This window comes from Rhinoderma darwinii, chromosome 1 (genome assembly GCF_050947455.1).
Source record: "Rhinoderma darwinii isolate aRhiDar2 chromosome 1, aRhiDar2.hap1, whole genome shotgun sequence".
In the NCBI taxonomy this organism is placed as follows: Eukaryota; Metazoa; Chordata; class Amphibia; order Anura; family Rhinodermatidae; genus Rhinoderma; species Rhinoderma darwinii.
The window spans coordinates 318772874-318792025 of record NC_134687.1 but is presented as its reverse complement, the minus strand read 5'-3'; the positions used below and the strand labels follow the sequence as shown (position 1 = coordinate 318792025).

Below are 19152 nucleotides of genomic sequence, written 5' to 3'. Positions count from 1 at the left end.
GATACAAAGAAGTAAGTAAACAGACTAAACATATAAAAGCAGCTGAGTATTCACCTGGCTTATCTGGGGAGAGCCCGCTGTTGTTGTTTTTTTTTTTGTTTTTTTTACCACCCAAAAGTTCCAATGAAAGTAGTGTAAGGGTCCTGAACACTTAGACTTTGTTCACATGGCGGATTTTTCTTGGCGGGTCCCAACGCAAAATTCACCGCAGGATTATTCCTGCCGTCAGCAGGAAGATACCTATTCTCACTTCAATGGGAGGTTTGGGCGGAACCTGCCCAAAGATTGGGCAGGAGGCTTCTTTTGTCCTCCGCTTTCTTTGTCTATCCAATGTTTATTTTTAGCCTGACTATTTCTAGTTTCCCCATACACAACCCCTGGCAAATCCCCAGATTCTAGAAGTGTCAAGACTTCCCATACATTTTTGCGCATGCGTGCTCTGAGCTCTTTAGGAATTTATAAAATCCTTGTGCTATGGTACTCCCCCCGATACATCTTTGCAACAACATTAGCTCGAAGTGGTAGAAGCAACAAAATGAACTCCTTGCTTAGGCTTCGTTCACATCTGCTCTAGGGCTCTGTTCCGTTGGAGCTTTCCTTCGGAACGGAGCCCTGACCGAGACAAACGGAAATCGTAAGTTTCCGTTTCCATCACCATTGACTTCAATGGTGACGGTTTCCGGTGCCAATGGTTTCCTCGACTATTCTATCGATTCGGTCAAAATGACGGAACCCTTGCACAACGGAGACAAACGGAAACCATTTGCACTGTGTCAGTCGCCATTGAAATGGTCCGTTTGTGTCGGTCAGGGCTCCGTTCTGTCGGAACGGAGCCCTAGCACAAATCTGAACAAATCCTTAGGGTATGTTCACTCGAGGTCATTACGTCCTTAATTGACGGACGTATTTCGGCCGCAAGTACCGGACCGAACACGGTGCAGGGAGCCGGGCTCCTAGCATCATAGTTATGTACGACGCTAGGAGTCGCTGCTGGACAACTGTCCCGCACTGAAAACATGATTACAGTACGGGACAGTTGTCCGGCAGCGAGGCAGGGACCCCTAGCGTCGTACATAACTATGATCCTAGGAGCCCGGCTCCCTGCACTGTGTTCGGTCCGGTACTTGCGGCCGAAATACGTCCGTCAATTACGGATGTAATGACCTCGTGTGAACATACCCTTATACTATTAAAAGCCGATATAGCACCAAGACATTGGGAAGGCCCCAGTTAAAAACACACAATTGCCTTGCCCGAAATGTTTGGCCGTGACTGGCGTCTTCTGATGACCTGTTTACTTCTATGTCATATGAAACTTTTGATGTAATACTAATGTCCCAGTTTCCATAGTAACCACCCAAATACAGAAACAGATTCTGCCTGTTATTGTATAATATTTCTAGTATTCATAAGCATTGCATGGCTAGTTCTCCATTGCAATTGAAATTCTGTTTGTTTATATTAAAGAATAACACTGTATACTACAGCCAGTCTTCGGGTGCTCATATACATTAGACAGAACTCGTCTGAATCCGCCGATTTTGGCAGAATTGGACAACGATTTAAGGTGTATGGGGGTTACCTGACTCCCCTGACAGCAGATGTCCAGGGACAGAAGGATCTGGCATGTTCAACATACCTGGTTCTTTGTTCCCACGGGGTGTCCGGCAGCGATTTATTTCCCTCTCCCCATTAAAATAAACATGCATGTTCAGCTCTATGAGAAAATACTATGATAAAAGAGCATTTCCATTCATTTATAGACTGTCATGATGTCATTTTTATATGTATATAGACAAATCCACCGTCCAGCAACAAGTATGTGTGGGTGCACGCCTCATGGATCCAGGGCCAGGATCAGATCTCGGTGGTAGTAGCAAATATTCAAACGACCAGAGTTCCCAAACTAGTCCATATGCATACAAGAATAGGCAGCACTCCAATTCAAAGTGAAAAAAGATGTTGCACAAGGGCGATTTAAAAACAACTTTTCTCACTTTGTATTGGAGTGGTGTGTGTGTGTGTGTGTGTGTGTGTGTGTGTGTGTGTACTTTTTATTTAAAAATAAAAATTCTAATACAATACAGGTACAATGTTTTTTTTTATGTTTTACATCCCACCCCAAACCACCCCCTCCAGAGAGAGTGGAGAAAAAAAAAGCAATTAAACCCATACTATAAACCGTAAATAAGTTTCCCAAACATGTACATGAAAAATTTATCTTCTCTTTCCCCTTATCTCCTCCAATCATTCCCCATAACCTTTCGATATTCTAAGTATTTTATCACACCCATTTGTTCCTCCGGAGACATAGATTGTATCCAAGGCAACCAGATGTTGTTATTCTTATTCTCTCCCTGGAGTATATACTTGCCAGACGCACAGTTAATCGTTTTAGTAAGGTTTTTTTTTTTGGGGGGGGGGTTCTGTGCCTGCCTCCCCCCCCCCCCTCTATCCTGAGTTAACAAACTGTACATTTTTTTAATTGCTTTCTTCCTATTTTTTCTAAGGTATATGTTGACTCCGTCTCCACAAACCCCTCCAAATTCTCTGTGCTTTTTACTGCGTGAAATAATTGATTACACCTGAAAAGTGCAGTATGTGATCTCTCATTCTTTTCCCTTATCTCTTTAAATTCCCGCAATTTACCCTTCTCAAAAAAATCCCAGACCGTCTTTAGTCTAAATTTATGCCAAAAAGCTCCCTCTTGGATCTTCCAAACCTCCGTCAAATTTCTGTTATAGAAAAGTGGCGTAAATTTAAATGCCTCTTGGATCTTCATCTCCTTTTGTACCTTATCTCAAACTCTCCGTAATAAATTGCTAATGTGACTATTTGTATGTATAATCTATATCTGGTTGAATTTGGAGGGGAACAGCAGAGAATATTTAATATTTGCTTCCCACAGCCTCTTCTTTACATTGACATATTTAAACCATGCTTGTGTTATCGCAATCCAATTTCCATCCAGTTGTTTCCCTTCACTTGACCTTGCTGCTCTCAAAATAAGTTCTCTGTCTCACGAGCAGATAATTTTACAAAGGGTTGTCCCTCCTTTTCAAAATTTTCCATTAGCCAATTCTTCAGAAACTGGGTACAGTTTTTACTCTAAATTTTTTCAGGAAAGCCCAGAACTCTCAGATTTCTAGATCTGTCCTCCAGGTCTGTTATTTTAGAAGTGAGCCATTTATTGGTACCAATCCGCATATTAATCTCTTTTTGCATATGTGCCATTTTATCTTCTATCCCACTCACTCTCTGCGCAACTTCATCTACTCTCCCTCTTATTTTATTAATATCCTCTCGGATTAAGGAAATATCCGTTCTCACACTCCCAACTTGCATCCTCAAGTCCTCCAAGGACTGCTGAGACTGGGTAACTTTTGATAGAATTTGCTGTAGTACTGAGGCTTATATATGTGTCTTTTTGTACATTAACTTCACTTTGGGGTTTTTCAGTGTACCCACACCTTTCGACCCTCCTCCTCCTCCAAGTCCTCTTCAGGAGCCAACTCGCCATATCTTTGCGGCTATTACTTGACTTTTCTGGGAGTTTACTTGTTTTAGTTCTTTCTTTTAATGGTGGCGTTTGCGCCAGTGTCTGTGGCACTGTTCCTGCTCCTGATCTCCTTTTACCTTCTTCTTTTATAGTTGGCACTGCTGCTGCTCCCATCAGATTGCGCCTTACCATCTTATACCAATAGGTCGGTGACTATAAGGGGGGAATAATAAACGTTCAGATTTGAAGATCTTCCGCACATACAGTTAGGTCCAGAATTATTTGGACAGTGACACAATCTTCATGATTTGGGCTCTGCATGCCACCACATTGGATTTGAAATGAAACAACTGAGATACAATTGAAGTGTAGACTTTCAGGTTTAATTCAAGGGATTGAACAAAAAATATCCTGTGAGACGTTTAGGAATTGCAACCATTTTTCTACACCGCCTCCTCATTTCAGGGGCTCAAATGTAATTGGACAAATTAATATTACCATAAATAAAAAAAATATTTTTTTTAATACTTTGTAGAGAATCCTTTGCAGGCAATGACTGCCTGAAGTTTGGATCCCATGAACATCACCAAACACTGGGTTTCCTCCTTTGTGATGCTTTGCCAGGCCTTTACTGCAGCTGTCTTCAGTTGTTGCTTGTTTGTGGATGTTTCTACCTTAAAGAGGCTCTGTCACCAGATTTTCAAACCCCTATCTTCTATTGCAGCAGGTCGGCGCTGCAATGTAGATAACAGTAACGTTTTTGTTTTTTTTCAAAAACGAGCATTTTTGGCCAAGTTATGACCATTTTTATATTTATGCAAATGAGCCTTTCTTAAGTACAACTGGGCGTGTTTAAAGTTATGTCCAAGTGGGCGTGTATTATGTGTGTACATCTGGGCGTTTTTACTTGTTTTACTAGCCGAGCGTTGTGAATAGAAGTGTATGATGCTGACGAATCAGCATCATCCACTTCTCTTCACAAAGCACAGCTTCTGGCAGTGCACAGACACACAGCGTGTCCTCGCGAGTCCGACGCGATGAAGTTCCTGTGGGAGGAAGTGAGTGACGTCACAGTGTGATCTTGCGAGGACACGCTGTGTGTCTGTGCACTGCCAGAAGCTGGGTGGTAACGAAGAGAAGTGGATGATGCTGATTCGTCAGCATCATACACTTCTATTCACAACGCCCAGCTAGTAAAACAAGTAAAAACGCCCAGATGTGTACACACAATACACGCCCACTTGGACATAACTTTAAACGCGCCCAGTTGTACATAAGAAAGGCTCATTTGCATAAATATAAAAATGGTCATAACTTGGCCAAAAATGCTCGTTTTTGGAAAAAAAACAACGTTACTGTTATCTACATTGCAGCGCCGATCTGCTGAGATAGGGGTTTGAAAATCTGGTGACAGAGCCTCTTTAAGTTTGGTCTTAACCCATTAATGGCCAGCCTATTTTAAACCTTAATGACCAAGCCATTTTTTACGTTTTTCCATTGTCTCATTCCAAGAGCTATAACTTTTTTATTTTTGAATGGACATAGCTGTATAAGGTCTTGTTTTTTGCGGGACAAGTTGTATTTTTCAATAGCACCATTTTGAGGTGCATATTATTTATTGATTAACTTTGATTAACTTTTTTTTGGGGGGAATAAAAAAAAACCTGAAATTTCGCCACTCTTTTTCGCGTCCTAAATCTACGCCGTTTACTTTATTCAGCGGGTTGTTAAGATTGCAACGATACCAAATTTGTATAGGTTTTGTATGTTTTACTACTTTTACACAGTAAAAACGCTTTTTTTTCAAAATTATTTGGTTTTTGTGTCTCCATATTTGAAGAGCCATAACTTTTTTATTTTTTCGCCGATGCAGTTGTATGAGGGCTTTTTTTTTTTTTTTGCGGGAAGACTTGTAGTTTTTATTGGTACCAGTTTGGCGTAGATGCGACTTTTTGATCACTTTTTATCACATTTTTTTCAAAATCAGGATTCACAGAAAACAGCAATTTTTCCATAGTTTTTTATTTAATTTTTTTTACGGCGTTCACCGTGCGGGTTAAATAATGTAATAGATTTATAGTCTGAGTCGTTACGGACGCGGCGATACCAAATATGCGTGACTTTTTCACTTTATTTTGTTTTTTTAATAGTAAGTGGGTTTTTCATTTTTTTTTCCGCATTTCTTTTTTTAAATTAACTTCATTTTAAACTTTTTTACTAGTCCCACTAGGGGACTTTAACCCCTTAGTGACCAGCCCATTTTAGGTCCTAATGAGCAAGCTATTTTATTCGTTTTTCTATAGTCGCATTCAAAGAGCTATAACTTTTTTATTTTTTCGTCTACATAGCTGTATGAGGACTTGTTTTTTGCGGGATTAGTTGTACTTTTTAATAGCACCATTTTAGGGTACATATAATTTTTTAATTAACTTTTATTAACTTTTTTGGGGGGGATTATAACAAAAACCTGAAATTCCACCATTGTTCTATGCGTTTTTAAATTGACGCCGTTCACTGTGCGGCGTAAATAACATGTTACCTTTATTCTATGGGTCGGTACGATTATGGCGATACCACATATGTAGAGGTTTTTTATGTTTTACGACTTTTGCACAATAAAAACACTTTTGAACTAAAATTATTTGTTTTTGCATCGTTGCTTTCCAAGAGCCGTAACTTTTTTATTTTTCCATCAATGTAGTGATTTTTTGGGCTTGTTTTCTGCGGGACCAGACGTAGTTTTGATTGGTACTGTTTTGGGGTGCATGGGACTTATTGATTCATTTTTATTATGACTTTTTTGGGGGGCAATGGAAAAATATTGCAATTTCGCCGTTGTTTTTTGCGTTTTTTTTTACGGTGTTCACCTTGCGGTTTAAATTACATATTAACTTTATTAATGGAGTCATTACGGTCACGGCGATACCATATATGTGTACTTTTATTTTTAACGTGAAAAGGCGTCAGCCCCCTTAGTGACGAACGTTAAAAGGCGTATTGTTGGTCACTAAGGGGTTAATATGCGATTCTCCGATCGCTATTATAATACACTGCAATACTTTTGTATTTCCAGTGTATTACTGCCTGTCCATTTAAAACGGACAGGCATCTGCTAGGTCATGCCTCCGGCAGACCTGGGGGCCTTTATTAGGGCTCTGGCTGCCATCGGAGACACAGACGCTCGGTGATCTTATCGCCGGGTGTCAGTGGGATGAGAGGGAGCTCCCTCCTTCTCTCCAAAACCACTCAGATGCGGTGCACGCTATTTAGCACCACAACTGAAGAGTTAAACGGGTGAGATCAATACTTATATCGATCTCACACGTTCGAGCACGGACACCCCCAGCTCTCAGCTACCTCTGGTAGCTGAGAGCAGGGAGATTTGACAGCTCCCTGCTCTGTTTATTTATCCTGATGCAGTAACGTAAAAAGGCTTATGCATCAGAATAAAGCCCGTTAGTGGCCTCCGTGAAAAGGCGTATTAGCGGTCACTAACGGGTTAAGCAAGTGAAATGCAGCTCGATCGGGTTGAGATCTGGTTATTGACTTGGCCATTGCAGAATATTCCAATTCTTTGCTTTAAAAAACTCTTGGGTTGCTTTCGCAGTATGTTTGGGGTCATTGTCCATCTGTACTGTGAAGCAGTAATCTGAGCAGAAAGTATATCCCTAAACACTTCAGAATTCATCCGGCTGCTTCTGTCTTCAGTCACATCATTAATAAACACTAGTGACTCAGTGCCTTTGGCAGCCATGCATGCCCATGCCATCACACTGCCTCCACCATGTTTTACAGAGGATGTGGTGTGCTTTGGATCATGAGCCGTTCCAATCCTTTTCCATACTTTCTTCCGACCATCATTCTGGACCAGGTTGATCTTCGTTTCATCTGTCCATAAAATGCTGTTCCAGAACTGGGCTGGCTTTTTTAGATGTTGTTTGGCAAAGTCTAATCTCTCCTTTCTATTTTTGAGGCTGATAAATGGTTTGCACCTTGTGGTGAACCCTCTGTATTTGCTCTCATGAAGTCTTCTCTTTATGGTAGACTTAGATACTGATACACCTACTTCCAGGAGAGTGTTCTTCACTTGGGTAGATGTTGTGAAGGGGTTTTTCTTCACCATGGAAAGGGTTCTGCGATCGTCCACTACTGTTTTCTGTGGACGTCCAGGCCTTTTAGAGTTCACGAGATCATGAGTGCGCTCTTTTTTTTTTTTTTTCAAGAATGTACCAAACTGTTGATTTGGCCACATTTGTGCTATCTCTCTGATGGATTTCTTATTTTTTTTTCAGCCTAAAGATGGTCTGTTTCACTTGCATTGAGGGCTCCTTTGACCCCATGTTGTAGGTTCACAGCAACAGCTTCCAAATGCCACACCTGGAATCAACTCCAGACCTTTTACCTGCTTAATTGATGATTGATTAACGAAGGAATAGCCCATGCAGCCCATTAAATGGCTTTTGAGATAATTGTCCAATTACCTTTGGTCCCTTGAAAAAGAGGCAGCTACATATTAAAGAGCTGTAATTCCTAAACCCTTCCTCAAATTAGGATGTGAATACCCTCAAATTAAAGCTGAGAATCTGCACTTTAAGCCCATATTAATTATATAACTGTATATTCAATCTGTTTTGGTAAACCGCTACAATGCCAAAACTTGTGTCACTGGACCTAACTGTATGCACCTTCCTTCCTCCTTTCAACAAACGCCATACATAATCTGTGTTGTTAACATATACTTGGTTCCACCCTGTTTGTACCAGCTTATATATATTAGGGGGGGGGGGGGGGCTTTATCAAAGTCTTGCAATAATATTACAGGCAAGGCAAAAACATGCAGCATACACCATGAGGTAACAGGTTTTTTTGTAATTATTATTATTTTTTTTATCAAGTGCCGTGAGACATGAGGCTACAGGCATAAGGAAAAAGCAGAGGTTTATAATACCTTCACGCCAATGTCCACAAACTGACCACATTTGCCATTCACCCTGTTCGTTTGGGTCTGGTTATAGTCGCCACTGCCTCTAATTATTCCCCTGCTCCTGTTATAGCTATTACAGCTATCACAGCTTTAAGGCCGGGTATCACAGTGCCTCCACCGTTGCACCGCCGCATTCACCTCACAGGGCTTCCGTGGTTGCGTTTGCCTCACAAGACCGCATCTGTAATTGCCTTCCCAGACACTGCTGCTGACTCCTCTCCTCCACATGTAGCCGCCACGCTTAGCGTTCACTGTGGAGCCGACTCGCCCTTCGAGCGACATCACTCTGCTCTATAGCTTCCTCTTCCAAAGGATGGTCTTGATGTAAATGATTTATATAAAAACATAGTATAGAAATGTTATTTTTATTGAAATGTCAAAACTATATAGTAATGTAGAACGCCTTGTAATTCGGATCTCTCTACCACAGAAATCAGGTGACCTAAACATTCTCTGTACTGCATTGTGCAAAGAGTCAGTGCTATCTGAATTATAAGGATTAGCAGCCGGTCTTTTGATGTGTTAAAGAGGCTCTGTCACCAGATTTTGCAACCCCTATCTGCTATTGCAGCAGATCGGCGCTGCAATGTAGATTACAGTAACGTTTTTATTTTTAAAAAACGAGCATTTTTGGCCAAGTTATGACCATTTTCGTATTTATGCAAATGAGGCTTGCAAAAGTACAACTGGGCGTGTTGAAAAGTAAAAGTACAAGTGGGCGTGTATTATGTGTGTTACATCTGGGCGTGTTTACTTCTTTTACTAGCTGGGCGTTCTGATAAGTATCATCCACTTCTCTTCAGAACGCCCAGCTTCTGGCAGTGCAGATCTGTGACGTCACTCACAGGTCCTGCATCGTGTCGGCACCAGAGGCTACACTTGATTCTGCAGCAGCATCAGCATTTGTAGGTAAGTAGCTACATCGACTTACCTGCAAACGCCGATGCTGCTGCAGAATCATCTGTAGCCTCTGGTGCCGATGTGTCCTCGCTCGTCTGACACGATGCAGGACCTGTGAGTGACGACACAGCGTGATCTCTTGAGAACACGGCTGTGTCTGCACTGCCAGAAGCTGGGCGTTCTGAAGAGAAGTGGATGATACTTCTATACACAACGCCCAGCTAGTAATAGTAGTAAACACGCCCCGATGTACACACATAATACACGCCCAGTTGTACTTTTACTTTTCAACACGCCCAGTTGCACTTTTGCAAGCCTCATTTGCATAAATACGAAAATGGTCATAACTTGGCCAAAAATGCTCGTTTTTTAAAAATAAAAACGTTACTGTAATCTACATTGCAGCGCCTATCTGCTGCAATAGCAGATAGGGGCTGCAAAATCTGGTGACAGAGCCTCTTTAAATAGAACAACAAGGGATATGATATCCACATGCTACACACCAAATATGTGCTAATCTAGGGGGTTTTACACTGGGCGATTATCGGGCAGACGAGCGTTCATGTAATGCTCGTTGACGATATTTGCCCTGTGTAAACAAGGCAGCGATCAGCAGATGAACGAGCAAACCCTTCATCATCCACTGATTTGTATCGTTTTTAAAAAGTTAAATATTATCGTTGTCGGCAGCACATCTCCCGATCGGGGTAACGACCGATTGGGAACGTGGAGAGGAGTGTTTGTATTAGATTGTATTTTCAGCGAGAACCTGAGGCAGAGATTGTAAGTGTGACTGTAGGAAAATTTATAGCATGATGACTCTGGGCTATCAAGAGAGGTAAAGGAATTCACATGGGAGTCTACTGACCGCTTTATCTTCTTACAGCCCCTTTGTTGCATAGGATGACTGAGGTCATATCAGAATTCTTGTCATGTGTCCTAGTTATTTCTAATCACTGTCACATTAGCCAGTCTGCTTACTGAAGCCAACATGTGACGCACATTGTTTTTATGTTCTCTCACTATTTTGATTCTTATATTGTAATAACTTGCTTGTCACTGAAGACGGAAGCAGTTTCAGACTAGTAAGGAATCAGATCAAAAATATTGGAAGCATGTGTCTGGGTATAATACAGGGGGATCACAATTGACGCAGCACATTCTAACGCATAGACCAGGATCATCAATCACAAGAATTCACAATCGTTATCCGTACAACAAGAAAGGATGTATCAGACTTTTAAGGGGGTTTTACACTGGGCGATTATCGGGCAGACGAGCATTCATAGAACTCTCGTTGGCCATAATTGCCCTGTGTAAACATGGCAGCGATCTGCATATGAACGGGCAAACACTCGTTCATCTGCTGGTCGTATCGTTTTAAAAAAGTAAAATATTATCGTCAGTGGCAGCACATCTCCCTGTGTAAACAGGGAGACGCACTGCCGACATGATAGAAATGTATAGCGACGAGCGATAAGCGTAACGAATGCTCGTCCCCATCCATCGCTCCGTGTGACAGGAGCAAACGAGCGCCGATCAACGATGTCTTGTTGATCGGCGCTCGCTGCACCAGCCGATTATCGTCCGGTATAAAAGGGCCTTATAGGCTTAGTTAGGATTTTTTTTTTTTTTTTAATTCTGTTTTTATTTATTTATCATAAGTGCATGAGAACGAAATAACACATTGCACAATTCTGTAAAACATAGTATGACATGTGGGCACCCATGTAAATTATACAGTAGGCTTAGTTTGCACACTGCTGTATGTTCAGGTTTTCAATATTTTTTGCAATTAAAAACGCTGCAGCCAGATGTTTGCTGTTAGTCCGTATGAATTCATTTACATTTTTTTTGCATTTTTTACTTTGAAAAGCTGCCCCACATCCTGATATCTCTCCCTGTATTTTAGACATTACACATTATTTGTTCTGGATATATGGCTTTGAGGCATGCACAGCAGAAACTTGTTAGACCAGACTACTTATGAACCTTCAACAGCCTCTAGTGTTGGTGACCCTATGCCACATGGGATGTTAGGCCTCATGCACACGACCGTAGCCATGTGCACGGCCATGATTTTCGGGTCGGCCGGCCGGCCATGGAGTGTTAGCCGCGAGCCGCCCAAAAATCGCGGGCTGTGCACATGGCCGCGGCCATTATATTCAATGAGCCCGGACCGCAGAACACGGCCGTAATAAGGCTCGCCTGTTCTTTCTGCGGTCCGGGCTTCGGGGCCATGCACGGACTGTGGAAACCACTGTCGTGTGCATGGCCCCATAGGAATGAATGGGGCCGCAATTCTCCCATGGATTTTCGGGGGAATTGCGGCCGCAAAAGCACGTTCGTGTGCATGGGGCCTTACAGCAGTAGACCTCTACTAGAAACGTTATGTGTAATGATTGGCCATGAAGCAATGCACATGGTCCGTAACAATACTCATGTAAACTTTGACATTCAAAGAATGCCCAACTGGTAAAGAGGAGCTTAATGTGGGCCAAGAACACATTAATTCTGGAGGTGATCTAATGGTGTGGTTAACCATTGACACAAAACAGGATTCATTTAGGTCTTTACCAAATTCTGACCCTGTTATCTGTTGGTGCAGCATGAATTGAGATCTTCAGACTAGCCAACATTTTTCCATTCTTCAATTTTCCAGGTTTGGTGAGCCTGTGGCGCTGTAGCCTTAGGAACCTTTTACACGGGTCAATTATAGCTTGTCCACTTCAAGATATAACCTGCTGTCTGTTTTGGATAGCCCTGCTGTAACGCCTAGAAGGGACTTTATCAACCTTTCTACACCTCACCGCTCCTCTTTGCTTCTCTCCCACCGGGCCCCTTCATGCTCCCTCAACATGCCGCAGTTCATACGAGGTACTGACGCCAAGTATCATGTGATGCAGCGCTCCGGACGTTAATACGTCTTATTAAATCCAGTCTTAATACATTTTCGCCATATTTACTTAGATTACTGTCTTTCTGTCAGCTTGAACCAGTCTGGCCATTCCACGCTACGTACATCTACCATTGTAGGTGTTTAGAATTCTCTGTTACTACTCTCTATAAACTCAGACTGTCAGTGAGAGCTCACTAGTTTGAGATACCGCCGCTCCTCAATCTGGCCTAAAAAATTATTCCATTATCGAATTCACTCTGATCACATTTCTCTTTTTTTTTTCTTTAATTTGATTGGGCCTCCCCCTCCTCAGAAATATCACCACGATCGTCCTTGGACTTTGTCTGAAATTGCACATTCAAGTGAACATCAACAATTATTATACAATAAATATTAGAATTTTTATGCATGTTTAATTGTCATGCCTGCATTTTTTTATTTTTTTATAATATACACATTTAGTAATAATTAAATTCTGTGAATAATATTTTGCCATGTATATTCATGTCATTTACCTGAAAACTGGAGTTTAAATACATTAATACAATGGGGGAGATAACCGTTCAAAAGTTTGGGGTCACCCAGACAATTTTGTGTTTTCCATGAAAACTCACACTTATATTTATCAAATGAGTTGCAAAATGACTAGAAAATATAGTCAAGACATTGACAAGGTTAGAAATAATGATTTTTATTTGAAATAATAATTTTCTCCTTCAAACTTTGCTTTCATCAAAGAATGCTCCATTTGCAGCAATTACAGCATTGCAGACCTTTGGCATTCTAGCTGTTTATTTTCTGAGGTAATTTGGAGAAATTTCACCCCATGCTTCCAGAAGGCCCTCCCACAAGTTGGATTGGCTTGATGGACACTTCTTGCGTACCATACGGTCAAGCTGCTCCCACAACAGCTCTATGGGGTTGAGATCTGGTGACTGCGCTGGCCACTCCATTACAGATAGAATACCAGCTCCCTGCTTCTTCCCTAAATAGTTCTTGCATAATTTGGAGGTGTGCTTTGGGTCATTGTCCTGTTGTAGGATGAAATTGGCTCCAATCAAGCGCTGTCCACAGGGTATGGCATGGCATTGCAAAATGGAGTGATAGCCTTCCTTATTCAAAATCCCTTTTACCTTGTACAAATCTCCCACTTTACCAGCACCGAAGCAACCCCAGACCATCACATTACCTCCACCATGCTTGACAGATGGCGTCAGGCACTCTTCCAGCATCTTTTCAGTTGTTCTGCATCTCACAAATGTTCTTCTGTGTGATCCAAACACCTCAAACTTCGATTCGTCTGTCCATAACACTTTTTTCCAATCTTCCTCTGTCCAATGTCTGTGTGCTTTTGCCCATATTAATCTTTTCCTTTTATTAGCCAGTCTCAGATATGGCTTTTTCTTTGCCACTCTGCCCTGAAGGCCAGCATCCCGGAGTCGCCTCTTCACTGTAGACGTTGACACTGGCGTTTTGCGGGTACTATTTAATGAAGCTGCCAGTTGAGGACCTGTGAGGTGTCTATTTCTCAAACTAGAGACTCTAATGTACTTGTCTTGTTGTGCAGCGGGGCCTCCCACTTCTCTTTCTACTCTGGTTAGAGCCTGTGTGTGCTGTCCTCTGAAGGGAGTAGTACACACCGTTGTAGGAAATCTTCCGTTTCTTGGCAATTTCTCGCATGGAATAGCCTTCATTTCTAAGAACAAGAATAGACTGTCGAGTTTCACATGAAAGCTCTCTTTTTCTAGCCATTTTGAGAGTTTAATCGAACCCACAAATGTAATGCTCCAGATTCTCAACTGGCTCAAAGGAAGGTCCGTTTTATAGCTACTCTAAACAGCAAAACTGTTTACAGTGGTGCTAACATAATTGCACAAGGGTTTTCAAGTGTTTTCTAATCATCCATTAGCCTTCTAACACAGTTAGCAAACACAATGTACCATTAGAACACTGGAAATGGGCCTCTATACACCTATGTAGATATTGCATTAAAAACCAGACGTTTGCAGCTAGAATAGTCATTTAGCACATTAACAATGTATAGAGTGTATTTCTGATTAATTTAATGTTATCTTCATTGAAAAAAACGGTGCTTTTCTTGCAAAAATAAGGACATTTCTAAGTGACCCTAAACTTTTGAACGGTAGTGTATATCATTTTTTTTTTTTTACTGGATTTATAGTAAGTATAAAGGTATAAAACCTTGTACAGAAAACAATCTGTACAGCAATATAAAAGAACATAATGAAAAGTGCAGTGATCACAAAGTACACAATGTGGGTAAGTAGAAAACAAATAATTAGATTGTTAAACTGAAGCAGTGCGTCGGATCCATTATCACATGCGGTGATCAATAACATGAGAGTGAGTGTACCATAACAAGAGGTAGTCTGGAGGTACATTAGTTCTGGTGTGGAATCAAGAAGAAGGGGATAGTCATCACGTAGACATAGTTTATGGCACAGTGTATTGTTGATCCTACATCGGCCGAGCATGCCAATGTTCTAACGCATCAACCTAACATCGTCTTATAAAGTATAATAATCATGTATAAAGAGACAATATTGTGAGATAACATCAGGGCCTATGAGTGGTGTGTGACATTAGAAATTCTGAGTTCCAAGAACCCCAGCGCTTTTTAACTTTCCCATAAGATAGAGTGTACGCTGCATACAGTATTTCCAATGTATATGCTGTATTGATAGAAGCCCAGACCTCCGTTAGGGATGGAGCTTTTGTGTCTTTTAAAGTTCTGGCAATTGCGCTTCTGGTGGCTGAAATTGTGTGATCCTACGACTTGCGCATGATCTGGTAGATAGTTCGCATTCAAGAAACACAATATCCGATCCGGCGACGTGTACATTAGATAACGTGAGATTATTGAGGGGGTTAAAAACAGTGGACCAAAATGGTTCCAGGACAGGGCCACCAAGCATGGAGGTATGTGCCTCGAAGGCCACAACCTCTCCAGCATAAATCAGAGTATTCGGAATTGACTTTTGAGATCCAGGTTGGTGTTAAGTGCCACCTAAGTAATAATTTGCGGGATAGTTCCCAATGATTAACTTCTTTTGAGATGCGTTTAGCTCAGTTTATTGGGGGAAATATATTAAGGTGTTTCCTACTCCAGTCTTTAAGGATCGAGCAGATGTAAGATGCTTACGCCTCTAACTGTCACATCTTCTGTAGATTGCCACCATAATTTACGTCAATATGTCTGGCGTAAATTATAGTATATATACGGGAGGCTGTGATAACCACACTTACTGCAACTAAGCTCCACCAATGTTTAAAAAAAGGATGCAATATCGGTCGAAACGGCCAAAAAGTCGCGACTTTTAAGCAGTTTGTGGCTCTTCGACACCAGTAAACTGGTGTAGAATTGTTGTTAAATTTCCCCCAATATTTTAAGTGTTAAAAATGCTTGCAAAAAAAATAGAACAGGTAAATGATTAATTAAGAACTATAATTACACTTGTAATCATTTTTGTAAGGTAGGCTTTGATAAATTGACTTAGTATATTTAGGATACAAAAAATAATAATAATGTGTTAATCTCAGAGAACCAACCACTTTAACTTGTCAAATGGCAGTCTACAAAAAAAAAGTCTGGTATATTTAAATTTTTTCCTAAAAACGCTTAAACTTCTGTCTATTGGTTCTTTCTGTTATTGTTGCTCAGTGAAATGCACTTAAAGAGTCTGTCACCACATTATAAGTGCCCTATCTCCATCATAAGGAGATCGGCGCTATAAAGTACTGTAGGTGACAGCAGTGCTTTTTATTTAAAAAAACAAATCTGTTTTCACCACTTTTATTAGCGATTTTAGATATATGCTAATGAGTTGCTTAATGCCCAAGTGGGCGTGTTTTTACTTTTAGACCAAGCAGGCGTTGTACAGAGGAGTGTATGACACTGACCAATCAGCGTCATACACTCCTCTCCATTCATTTCTTCAGCTCATAGGGATCCTTTTAGATCAGTATGTGCTGTCTTATACTAACACATTAACGATACTGAAGTGTTTCGACATTCCACAGGATGTCTATTCACAATCTCTGCACTTCGTTACTGTTTCTGTGGTAGTTACAGCAGAGGAAGCGTAATCTCGCGAGATTACACTGTAGATGACAGGTTACAACGAGATTACGCTTCCTCTGCTGTAACTACCACAGATAGAGTAACGAAGTGCAGAGATTGTGAATAGACATCCCGTGGAATGTCTATTCACTGTCTAAACACTTCAGTATCGTTAATGTGTTAGGATAAGACAGCACATACTGATCTAAAAGGATCCCTATGAGCTGAAGAAATGAATGGAGAGGAGTGCATGACGCTGATTGGTCAGTGTCATACACTCTGTACAACGCCCGCTTGGTCTAAAGTAAAAACACGCCCACTTGGGCATTAAGCAACTCATTAGCATAAATCTAAAATCGCTAATAAAGCGGTGAAAACAGATTTAAAAAGCATTACTGTCGCCTACATTATAGCGCCGATCTCCTTATGTAGGAGATAGGGCACTTATAATGTGGTGACAGATCCTCTTTAACCCCTTAACGACCAAGGACGAAAATGTACGTCATGGTCGGCTGCTAGTTCCCGCACCATGACGTACATTTTCGTCCGCATTTCAAACTGTCACTCTGTGTAAACACAGAGTGACAGGCGCGCGCTGACAGCTGTCCTAGACAGCTGAGACATCAGTCTTGCCGGACAGCGGACCATCGCCGCTGATTTCGGCAGTTGACCCCTTAAGTGCGGCGACGGATTGCCGTCGCCGCATTTAAGTGGTTTGAAGCACATCAGCAGCCCCCACGAAGTGATCGTGGGGGCTACCGATGCTTGTCACGGCAATCGGAGGTCAGATAATGACCTCCGGGTTGCCATGCACGAAAGCCTCGGAGGAACAGCCTCCGGCCGTTCCTCCTCTGCTTCCTGTCAGTGTGACAGTCACGTCACAATGACAGTTAGAGTACATTACACTACGTGTGTAGTGTAGTGTAATGTACTCTAGCAGCGATCAAAGCTGCAAGACTAAGTGTCCCCTAGTGGGACAAGTTAAAAAAGTAATAAAAATGTTTTAAAAAAAGTGTAAAAATAAAAGTTATAAGTTCTATAAACACTAAATGCTTTTTTTCCTATAATAAGACTTTTATTATAGAAAAAAAATGAACACGTTAAAAAAGTACACATATCTGGTATCACCGCGTTCGTAACGAACCCAACTATAAAACTATAATGTTATTTTTCCCGCACGATGAACACCCCAAAAAAAATCAATAAAAAACTACGACAGAATCGCAATTTTTTGGGTCACCACCGCTCCCTAAATAAAGAATAAAAAGTGATCAAAAAGTCGCATGTACCCGAAAATAGTACCAATAAAAACTTCTATCCGTCCCGCAAAAAACAAGCCCTTACACAGCTTTTTTGACTAAAAAATTAAAAAACTATGGCTCTCAGAATATGGTAACACAGAAATTTTTTTTTTTATAAATAAGTCATTTTATTGCGCAAACGCTAAAAAAAAGGACCAAACCTATATACATATGGTATCGCCGTAATCGTACCAACCCGCAGAATAAATTAAAAATGTCATTTATTGCGTACGGTGAGCGCCGCAAAAAAAAAACCTAAAAAAACGGTGTCAGAATTCCTGTTTTTTGCTCAGGATTGCAAAAAAAATTGAATAAAAAGTGATCAAAAAAAATCGCATGTACCCCAAAATGGTACCAATGAAAACTACAGATTGTCCCGCAACAAATAAGCCTTCACACCACTCTATTGATGGAAAAATAAAAAAGTTATGGCTCTTGGAAAGCGGGGAGTGAAAATCTAAAATATGAAAGCAAAAAATGGATCAGTCCTGAAAGGGTTAATTCATTTCTAATGAAAAAACGTATGACAACATGTTGGGTATTTCCGTACTCGGGAGAAATTGCTTTATAAAAAAATGGTTGTTTTTTTCCTCCTTTATCCCTTGTGAAAATGAGAAAATGCAACATTTTAGTGGAAAAAATGTTGATATTAATTTTCGCGCCCTAATTCTAATAAACTCTAATAATTCTAATAAACTCTGCTCACTATACCCCTAGAAAAATTCCTTGAAGGTTTTTCCAAAATGGGGTCACTTTTGGTGGGTTTCCACTGTTTTGGTCCCTCCAGTGCATTGCAAATGCGACATGGCACCGAAAACCATTCCAGCAAAATCATAAATCCAAATGGCGCTCCTTCCATTCTGAGCCCTGCTGTGGGTCCAAACAGCAGTTTATTACCACATATGGGGTATTGTCGTAATCGGGAGACATTGCTTTACAAATGTTGGTCGTTTATGGGGAGTTTCTATCATTCTGGCAGCTCAAAGCCTCTCCAAATGTACATTGGGGCCTAAAACATTTTCAAGCAAAATATGAGTCCTGAAAGCCTCCGGGTGTTCCCTTCCTTTGGGGCCCTGCCGTGTGTCCAAACAACGCATTAGGGCCACAATGTGGGTATTTTTGAAAACAGGAGAAAGAGGGTGATAGATTTTGGGGTGTGTTTCTTCATTTTCATGGTCGCTTTACAAAGAAATCGGTCTTCAAACTGATACTTTTATGAAAAAAGTGAAAAAATTTTTTTTCACCTGCTATGTATTAAATTTAGCAAAAAACTGTGGGGTCAAAATACTTACTATACCCTTAGGTAAATACCTTAAAGGAACAGTGTCATCGCAAATAATTTTTTTATATGTTAAAGATGTTAGTGCTTTAATAAAAACGTTTATATTCATTTGTGTGTTTGTGTTTTACTGTTTCCTATTTTTACACTTTTTCTTCCCTATGGGGGCTGCCATTTTTTGTTCCATTTCTGTGTGTGTCGATTAACGA

At 40.9% G+C, this 19152-nt stretch overlaps 1 protein-coding gene across 1 annotated transcript in view; it reads left to right on the top strand.

Moving 5' to 3' along the window:
- Window positions 1-19152, top strand: part of FBXO10 (F-box protein 10) — a 144075-nt gene that overhangs the window by 52381 nt on the left and 72542 nt on the right. The gene's annotated exons all lie outside the window — the stretch shown is intronic.